Here is a 10908-nt window from a genome sequence, read left to right on the forward strand (position 1 = left end):
CCCTCCCACTGATGCCAGATGAGGCAGTCCTCTGCTACATTTGTAGCAGAAGCCATAGACCAGCCCATGTTTGCTCTTTGTTTGGTGGTTTAGTTCCTGGGAACTCAGTCAGTGAGCTCTGGTTATTTAATACTGTTGTTCTTCCTACAGGGTTGCAATCCCCTTCAGTTCTTTCAGTCCCTCCCCTGACAACTCCCTCCTCCTCCTCCTCCTCCTCCTCCCCCTCCCCCTCCTCCTCCTCCCCCTCCCCCTCCTCCTCCTCCCCCTCCCCCTCCTCCTCCTCCTCCTCCTCTTTTTTAACTGTAAGAACTATCTTTTATTGGGGGAGTGTTCATTAATCCTTCTTGGCCTCCTCCTTCCTCATGGCTGCCAGCACCTTGCTCAGCCCCTTCCACTGTCTTGGCCGGGATATATGTGCCCACTCTCTTCTTGATGAACTTGAATTAAAGCTTGTCCTTGGACACTTCGAACAGCTCCATCGTGCACCACTCTTAGGGCATGAAGCTGCACACCTCCTGGGTCACTTCCAGTAAGAACTTGGTGTGCTTGTCAGAGGTGATAAGACAGCAACTGGCGACTGCCCTCCAGAAATGCCCTGCGGGGCGGGAGGCCAGACGGCAGTAGATCCCCCTAACTTTTCAAACGGGGTCCTTGGGCTCAGTCCAATGGTAGACTGTGGGTATCTGCATTTTTCCTAGTCAGATGCTAGTAGAATCACTCAGAGGATAGTTATACCCAGCTCCTGTAAGCAAGCACATCTTGGCATCAGTAGTAGTGTATGGTTTTGGCATTTGCAGATGGAATGGATCACAAAGTGGGGCGGTCATTGGATCGCCTTTCCTTCAGCATCTACTCCATTTTTGTCCCTGCATTTCCTTTAGACAGGGACAATTCTGGGTGTTTTTTTTTAAAATGGGTTGGTGGCCCTATCCATCAACTGGGGGCCATTTCTATCTTCTGGAGGTGGTCTCTTCAGGTTCTAACTCTCTGCTGTGGGGTGTTTCTGCCTCTCCACTGGGTCCTGGGAGCCTCTTACATTTCTAGCATCTGGATCTTTCTGGTGGCTCTCCAAGTTCCCTACCCCCATTGCTACTTATTTCTATTCATTCACCTGGCCCTCTAGACTTCCCTCTTGTCTTTTGCCATACCTTGTTCTGCCCCCTTTTTCCTCCCCTTTCCCTCTCCCAACCAGGACTCCCTCTCCCTCTGCCTCCCTTGCTTATTTTGTTCTCCCTTCTATGTGACTTTGGCCTTCCTTCTTGCTTCATATGGTCTTTGAGTTGCATCATGGGTATTCTGAGCTTTGGGGCTAATATCCACTTATCAGTGAGTACATATCTTGTATGTTCTTTTGGGTCTGGTATACTTTACTCAGGATAATATCTTATAGTTCCAACCATTTGCCTATGAAGTTTGTGAAGTCATCAATTTTAATAGCTGAATAGTATTCCATTGTGTAAATGTACCCCATTTTCTATTTCCATTCTTCCATTCTGGGACATCTGGGTTGTTTCCAGCTACTGGCTATTATAAATAGGGCTGCAATGAATTTAGTGGATTATGTGTAGTTGTTATATGTTGGAGCATCTTTTGAATATATTCCCAGGAGTGGTATAGCTGGGTCTTCAGGTAAAGCCATTTCCAATTTTCTGAGGAACTGACAGATTGATTTCCAAAGTGTTAGCATCAGCTTGCAATCCCACTAGCAATAAAGGAGTGTTCCTCTTCCTCCACATCCTCGCCAGCATCTGTTTTCCCCTGAGTTTTTTTTTTTTTTTTGAATGGTGTAAGGTAGAATCTCAATGTAGTTTTGATTTGCATTTCCCTGATAACTAAGGAAGTTGAACATTTTTCTTTAGGTACTTCTTGAGATTTGAGGTTTAGGTACATTTGAGATTCCTCTTTGTTTAGGTCTGTAGTTCACTTTTTAATTGTGATTTTTGGTTTTCTGGAATCTAACTTCTTGTGTTCATTGTATATATTGGATATTAGCTCTCTATTGGATGTAGAGTTGGTAGCAATCTTTCCCATTCTGTAGGTTGCTGCTTTATCCTATTGACAGTGTCCATTGCCTTGCAGAGCTTTCTATTTGATGAGCTCCCATGTGCTGATTCTTGATCTTAGAGCATAACCCATTGGTAGTCTGTTCAGAAAATTTTCCTCTGTGCCCATGTGTTCAAGGCTCTTCCCCACTCTTTCTTCTAATAGTTTCAGTGTATCCGGTTTTATGTGGAGGTCATTGATCCACTTTGACTTGAGCTTTGTACAAGGAGATACAAATGGATTAATTTGCATTCTTCTACATGCAGACTGCTAGTTAGACTAGCAGCACTGGTTGAAAATGCTGTCTTTTTCCAATTGTATGGTTTTGGCTTCTTGGTCACAGATCAAGTGACTATAGTTGTGTGGGTTCATCTGGGTCTTCAATTTTCTCCACTGATTGACATGTCTGTCTCTGTACCAATACCATGTGATTTTTTATTACTATTGCTCTGTAATACAGCTTGAGGTCAGTGGTGTTGATTCCCCTAGAAGTTCTTTTATTGTATTTAAAATTTATGAGAATATTAAACTACTAAAATGTATTAATACTATCTTAATGTTCTAATGCTGGGCATCATTTGTCTATTGTGGATCTCTGCTTTCTTTTGCTATTTTCCGGTGTTCAAAGTGTAGTTTTTCTAAGTGTGGAAGGAAGACAGATGGAAACACAATAAAAGAGAAGTGGAAGAAATCAGGAGAGGGTGGAAAAAGAGTCAGAGACAAGATGATAAAGGAAGGAAATAGAAGAAGTGAGAGGAAGAAGATCTCTGTATTTCTCTGTTTTAGAGGACAATAAAATTCTCTATTGGTTAAGTCTGGATCTTCTGTGATGGTTGTATATATTCAGCTATATTAGAAGAGAGACTCTATTAAGAAATCTGCATAATGTTCATTTTATGGCAAATTAGCAAATCTCAGCAATTGAGCAGAAAGCTACCTCAATATGAAGAGAACTGAATTCTTTTCCCTCTGATCACTCGTTCTGATTATTCTTTAGATATTTTTGGAAATTATATTACCTGTGTATGATGAGTTTAGTTGGGTGATTAACATCGGCTTCACCTTTTCTCTAGTTCCCCATCCATCCTTTCCCAGGAGTTTCATTCACATTAAGTGGAGTCTGAATTGTATCAGAGTTCTACTGGGAATGATTTCCTCAACTGCAACTTAATATCTCTGTTGTTATGTAGTTATGTACTACTTGTTCAATAATCTTTATGAAATAATAAATAAGTGTCTTCTATTAACAGACCTGAGCCATCTAACTCGAACTCCTATGGTTATATATGTTCCAGTTTCATCTGTTGGCAGCATCATGCCATTCACCTTCCCAATGTTCTTTGAAAACAGAATGCTTTGTAAATTCCTGGCCAAATCCCATGTGGCAGAATTGGTGTAGCCTAGAAGAAGCTGTGAGTCCCTGCTTTGAAGTTTCCTTCTACTCCTCCACTCCTTTCTCAAGTTTGCTACTGACCACCTTGTTAGAGTTAACAATCTTCTAGACATAGTTCTTCCTGCTCCTTAAAGTTTTTAAAGTTATCTAGTTGACAGTTTAAAAGTAACTGATAAATGTTTTGATTCTTAAAGTGACTTGCTTTTCTTAATTAAATTATTCTCTATGATTGTCAGTAATGCAAAGCATTGCTGTTTTATAGTCGTTGATCCTGTTACCTTTAATATTTAATGTTTAATGGTTTCAGTTCAGCAGTCAAGTCAAGGCAGTAGATAGGTTGACATAATCTGTTAGAAGTAAACAAAGTATGTGACAGAAGCAGATCCTCCTATAATCATTCTGGGAGTCATTGATTTTTATCACCTTAACAGGTTTCCAACGACATGAAATCAAGTATGTTATCTGCAGCTGTCTACATGCTAAATTTATATTAATAATTTATTGAAAGTTAGGATTCTGATCAATGACAAACAACTGTAGTCTTTATTCTGTATCTCAGGATATTAAGGGGAAATTTTCCTACTTTACTTACTTTTCACTCTCCATTTTAAGGTAAAAGGAAACTTTCCTGGCAGCCTGAGGATAGAGACTGTGAGCTCCCATAGATCTAAGGCCATGGCCATGTAGTGCTGTGATACAACCCAAAACACAGATACAGCTGTGTATATGGACTACATAAAGTAGGTATAGGTTATGATTGAAATGTTAGAACTTACCTCTTTAACTATTAATTTAATGGCTATTGTATTTTAGATAATGTAGTTTTAGGACAAATTAAGACATTTAAATCATGGAATTTATATGAAGGCTCAAAGACAATGTATGCATTTGCAATATCAATATTGTTAAAAATAGTATTACAGAATAGTGAAGAAGGGTTGGATTTAGAGATTTGCAGACAACGGCTAAGCAGTGCTCCTATTTTTGTCTTTAACACGCCATTTACATTGAACTTGTTAATCCTGATAACCAAGAGCACAGACACTTAAACCAAACTTTAATGAATGGAACCTCATAAAATACGTACATCATTATCCATCATGGAAAGAGAAATTAAATCCACTTTGAGACTTCAGATTATACCATTGAGAATGGCCAAGATGAATTTTAAAAAAAATTGTCAACACATTCTGGCAAGGCTGAAAGGAAGAGGGAACATTTTTTTCATTACTATGAAGAATCATCATGAAAATCTGTGTTACAGTTCTTTAAGAAGCTGAGAATTAGTCCAGCTGTACCTTTCTTGGACATATACCCAGAGGACTCTGTACATTCTAGTGTAGAGTTACTTTTTAATTGATTCTCTATTTATAATAGCTCAAAATTTGGAACAGCCTAGATATTCATCAAATGATGAATGGATAATAAAGATGAGGTAAATTTATGCAATAGAATATTATTTAGGTGTTAAAAAGTAAAATTTTGAATTCAATTGGTAAATGGTAAAGCTAGAAAAACATCATTCTGAGTGAGGTAACTCCAATACAAACACCAATATGCATGATTTTCCTTATATGCAGTTATTAGTATTTAATGTTTTGATATGTATATTCTGCATAAGAGAGACTAGCTACCTAGTAGGAAAATTTAGCAGCAGAAATTGTATACAGAATATAATGTTATGGGGAGATAAAAAGGAAATAAAATTGGGGATTGAATAGGGAGTGGAATGGAAAGAAACAGCTGAACAAGAGAATATGGAGAGACATAACAAACACTAAAGCCCATTTTAAGATGATTTAAAAACTTGCTACTCTGAAACTTCATGGAATATATGCATCTAAAAATTATCTAAATTAAGTCAGCACATAGTAGGGGAGAGAATCCCCCAACTTTTATTTCCAAGTAAAACTTCTAGTGCCAGGCATGAGTCCTTGGCAAAAGTGTCTGATTAAATCTCTCTCCCCCAAATAATCACAGGCTATTGCCAGAGCCATTGCTTACTCTCTATATCCTGATGGTAATGCATTTTTGCTTAAGGTAATATTTTCTTATGTCATCAAGCATTGACAAGTGTAGCTGGTACCTACCTACCATTTTCACCCTTATGAATAGTGTTCATGAAATTGGAAAGTACTCTCTGCATGCTCCTGGAGAAGAGAGATATACATAAATATCATGCTGCTAGAAATTCTGTGGAGTTACAACAGTGATTTGAATGAACAGCATGTGGTGCAATAGTGGCATAAAGATTATGAAAGTAACCAACCACTTTTAAAAATGATTTAAGACCCACTAAATGGTTTGTTTTTATCAAAGCCTTCCCAACCAAGATTCAGAGCTCTATGTGGAAGAAAAAGGTAGGAAGAGTATAAAAGCCAAAGGCGAAAGATTACTCTAAAAACAGACACCACAGGACTTAGACAAATATGAACTCACAAAGGCTGTGACAGGACACACAAAACCTGCACAGGTTTGAGGCACTCAGGGTTCCTGCACTGATAGAGGGAAGTACATACCGGATTCCACCCCTCACCAAGGAACTATTTATGATTAATACTTGTTGTCAAAGGAAAAATCATTTTACTACAATGGGGTGTTACTGGGTATATCAACCACACCCCAGGTCAAGTCTCATACCCAGGAGTAGTTGGTCAAAACAAAATTAACTTCATGCTTTTTTATGAAAACTTTTTGTCTGATTTTGTCTTGGCATTTTTTTCTTTTCTCTTACTGGTCTTGTATGTTATCATTTTCATTTTTGTGGTTTTGTGATTTTGAGTTACCTTTTTTGTTCTGTTTGTTTTGCTGTTTCTTTTGATTTATTTTTAAATGTACTGGCTATTTTATTTTCTTTTATTAATAATTTTATTTATTTACATTTCAATTTTTCCCCTTCCTGGTCCTCACCACAAGCCCCCCAGCCAAGAGTGTATCTCCTTTGCCTAAAAGAGGGTGCTCCCCACCTTCCCAGCCACTCCTGCTTCTAGCATCACCCTTCTCAGTGACATCAAGCCTCCAGAGGACCAAGCGTCTCCCCTCTCACTGATAGCAGATGAGGCAGTCCTCTGCTACATATGTAGCAAGTGCCCAGGACCAGCCCATGTATGCTCCTTGGTGGTGGCTCAGTGCCCGGGGGCTGTAAGGGATCTGGTTAGTTGATATTGTTCTTCCTATGGGGTTGCAATCTCCTTCAGCATCTTCAGTCCTCCCCTAACCCTTTCATAGGGATCTCAGAACTCAGTCTAATAGTTGGCTGTAAGTATCTGCAAACGTCTTAGTCGGGTGCTAGGAGAAACTCTCAGAGAAAAGCCTTGCCAGGCTCCTGTCTTCAAGCACAGCATAGCATCGGAAATCGTGTCAGGGTTTGGTGTCCGTGCACTGGATGGTTCCCAAGTTGAGTCAGTTTCTGTACGGCCTTTCCTTCAGCCTCTATTCCATTTTTTATCCCTGCATTTGTTTTAGACAAGAAAAATTATGGGTCAAAATTTTTGAAATGGATGGTTGGCTCCAACCCCAAACTGAGAGCCTTGTCTATCTCCTGGAGTTGATCTCTTTAGGTTCCATTCTCTCACTCTTGCGCATTTTGGCTAATGTTATATCCATTGGGTCCTGTGAGCTTCTCTGATCCCTGGTGTTGGCGACTTTCTAGAGGTTCAACCCCATCCCCTGCAGCAAACTGCTGCATATTTCTAATGATTCTCCTGGCCCTCTGAGCCTCTCTCTTGTCTCCCCCTATATTTGATCCTGCCCCCCTTTCCCTTACCTCTCCCAGCCACCTCCCTCTCCCTCTCTCTACCTTCTATGATAATTTTGTTTCTCCTTCTAAATGGGACTGAAACATCTACACTTGGGCCTTCTTTCTTGTTAATATTCATATGGTCTGTGTATCATGGGTGCTCTCAACTTTCTGCCTAATATCAACTTAAGAGTGAGTACATACCATGTGAGGTCTGGGTTACCTAACTCAGTATATTTTTTAGTTCCATTAATTTGCCTGCAAAATTCATGATGTCCTCATATTTAATAGTTGAGTAGTATTTCATTGTGTAAATATACCACATTTTCTGTACAGTTCTTCGGCGAAAAACATCCTGGTTGTTTCCAGGTTCTGGCTATATTAAATAACACTGCTATGAGCATAGTGAAATATGTGTCCCTGTGATATGTTGGAGCATCTTTTGGGTATATGCACATGAGTGGTATATCTGGTTTTCAGGTAGAGTTATTTATAAATTTCTGAGGAAATAACAGATTGATTTCCAGAGTGGTTGTACCAGTTTGCAATTCCACCAGCAGTGGAGGAATGTTCCTCTTCCTCCAAACCTTGCTAGTATCTGCTGTCTCCTGAGTTTTTCTTCATAGCTATTCTGTTTGGTATAAGGTGGAATCTCAGAGTAATTTTTATTTGCATTTTCCTGATGACTAAGGATATTGAACACTACTTTTTAAAAAAATTTTTCTTGGGTATTTTATATATTTACATTTCAAATTTTATCCCCTTTCCCCATCTCACATACCCTCTCCCAACTCACCCTGCTTCTATGAGGATGCTCCCACTCCCACCCACTCACTTCTACCTCAATGCCCTAGCATTCCCCTACACTGGGGAAATGAGCCTTCACAGGACCAAGGGCTTTTCTTCCTATTGATGCCAGACAATGTCATCTTCTGCTACATATGCTACTGGACCCATGGATCCTCCATGGTACTTACTCATTGGTTGTTGGTTTAGTCCCTGGGAGCTCTGGGGGACAGTTTGGATGGTTGATATTGTGTTCTTCCTATGGGGTTACAAATCTCTTCAGCTCCTTCAGTCCTTTCTCTAATTCCTCCATTGCTGTCCCTGTGCTTATTCTGATGGCCAACTGCAAGCATCCTCATCTATCAGTAAGGCTCTGGCAGAGCCTTTCAGGAGACCTCCATATAAGGCTCACCAGGTTTGGTGGCTGCATACGGGATGGATCCCCAGATGGGGTAGTCTTTGGATGACCTTTTCACCTGTGTCTGCTTTTGAGTCTACTTCTCATTTCTCTTCTATTAGATTAACTGTAACTGGTTTGATGTAGAGATTCTTGGTTCACACTTGAGCTTTGTACAAGCTGATAAATATGGATCTATTTGCATCCTTCTGCCTGCAGACTAGCAGTTAGTACCATTTGTTGAAGATGGTTTCTTTATTCTACTGAATAGTTTTGGCTTTGTTGTTAAAGATCAGGTGTCCAAAGGTGTGTGGGTTTATATTTGGGTCTTCAATTCTATTCCATTACTCAATCTGACTGTCTCTCTACAAATATCATGTGGTTTTTCTCACTGTTGCTCTGAAGCACAGCTTGAGGTCAAGATGGTGATTCCTCCAGATCTTTTATTGTTGGGAATTGTTTTTGCTATCCTAGAGTTTTTGTTATTCAATATAAATTTGAGAATTGTTGTTCCTATTTTTGTCAAAAATTGAGTTGGAATTTTTATGAGGATTGTGTTGAATCTATAGATTTCTTTTTGTAAAATGGGTATATAGGTAATATAGGTATATATGATATATACATAAACACATAACACACATGTGCCTATGCCTGTGCCTGTGCACGAAAACACACACACACACACACACACACACATCACACACATCACACACACATATACCACAAATAAACTAATGGTCAACCATTTGTTGAGATATAAAGCACAATTTCAGTAACCATCAATTAAGTGCACATAAGAACAGCAATGAGAAATCATTTCATGTTAGTTCTACTGGATACTATCAAATGGTGGGAGATATGTAGATAGGAGATTATTTATGTACTGTTCATGAAAATGTAAGAATTACAACTATTATAAGAATGAGGAGTCTTCAAATTACAGAAAGGAAAACTCTTCTACAATCTAATAGTTTCATTATTATGTATACCTCCAGAGGAGATAAGAATAATTGCAACAAAAAGATACATGTATTTCCGGGTTTATTGTAGCAGTATTGAAAATTACCAAACGATAAAATCAACCTAGACTCTTTAACAGCAACATGGATATAAATGGGAGCCATCATATTATCTGCAATAAGGCAGACATGGAAAGCTAAATAAATATCCATGTGTATTTACACTTCTTTGTCAACTAGTATATCAGGCTCCTAGAAGAACTGAATAGAATTGTAGGGATCGATGAAAGGTGCCAGAGCACTGAAAATGGTGTCATCGGTTCTGTCTTCTTTAGCACAGTAAACTAGCAATAGATTATAGCAATGGAATGCATTTCAAAACAATTCAATACTAAACATATAAAGTTGAATAATGCTGGAAGAAATGGAGATGCTTATTACTGTGATTAGATTCTTCCACATGGAGTGCATGTCTTGAATCACTGCAGTACACCCTATAAAACTATACAATATTATATCATAATAAAACCTGAAATATTGCCTAATACAATAAAAATATTGCTTTAAGAACTCTGTACTGGTTCCCAATGCCTGGAAGCTTTTCAAAGAGGAAGCCTCCTTCTTAAAATTCCTACTATTTCCAAGGTCAAGGTCATATTTTTATTATAGCTTTATTTATGTAAGGTATTCTGTACTGCAAACTCTAATTACATCCCTATGTAATTCTTTGTCTGTGCTCTGTAACTATTTTTATCACTTCTGCTCTTTGTTAATGTAAATTTTCCTATTCACTTTTTTCATTCTATATCCTACCACTAGAGTAACACTAGTGATTTGTTATTTTGTTCTGATCAATTTGTCATATCTCTTACCAATAGCCATAATAAGTACTGGCATAAGAAAATTATTGTAAATATTTATTAAATAAACTAATGGTAATAATTGTACAATATTTGCTTCAATGGAAATTGTCTATTGATAAGAGGAGACACCAGGACCACAGCAACTCCTACAAAAATACATTTAATTGGGGTTGTCTTATAGTTCGGAGTTTAGTCCATTATCATGTCAACAAACATGGCAGCCTGCAGGCAAACATGGTGTTGGAGAAGGAGCTAAGGATCCTACACCTTGATTGGCAGGAAACAGAAGATTCTTGTGTGCCACATTGAGCATAGCTTGAACATTTATGACCTCAAAGCCCATCCTCCCAGTGCCACACATCTTCCAGCAGTGCCACAGGTACTCACTCCAAGAAGGCCATAGCTCCTGATAGTGTCATTTCTTATTGGCCAAACATTAAAACTTGTGAGTCCTTGGGGGCCACACCATAGATTTCTATATATATATATATTCTCAGAAATGTGTCTAGACTACTTCCTGGCCTATTATGTAAATAATCTGGTGATCATTTTATAAAATTTAATCACCTTGCAATTTTAAAGGATAACTTGACACCAATTACAGTTTTTGATGCTGATTTGTCTAAATCATCTCTCTCTTTTATCTTCCTTCTATTAAAGAAGGAAATATTAGCTGGAAATGGTAAAACACACCTGTAATTTCTGCACTCAATTGGTTGAAGCAGGTG

The 10908-nt window shown here is 38.5% G+C and overlaps 1 pseudogene; it reads left to right on the forward strand.

Annotated features, from left to right (window-relative positions):
* Positions 1-362: 362 nt before the first annotated feature.
* The window catches only part of LOC103692621 (oligosaccharyltransferase complex subunit OSTC pseudogene), a 21942-nt pseudogene continuing 11396 nt past the window's right edge, over positions 363-10908 (forward strand).

The sequence above is a fragment of the Rattus norvegicus genome, chromosome 6 (genome assembly GCF_036323735.1).
Source record: "Rattus norvegicus strain BN/NHsdMcwi chromosome 6, GRCr8, whole genome shotgun sequence".
In the NCBI taxonomy this organism is placed as follows: Eukaryota; Metazoa; Chordata; class Mammalia; order Rodentia; family Muridae; genus Rattus; species Rattus norvegicus.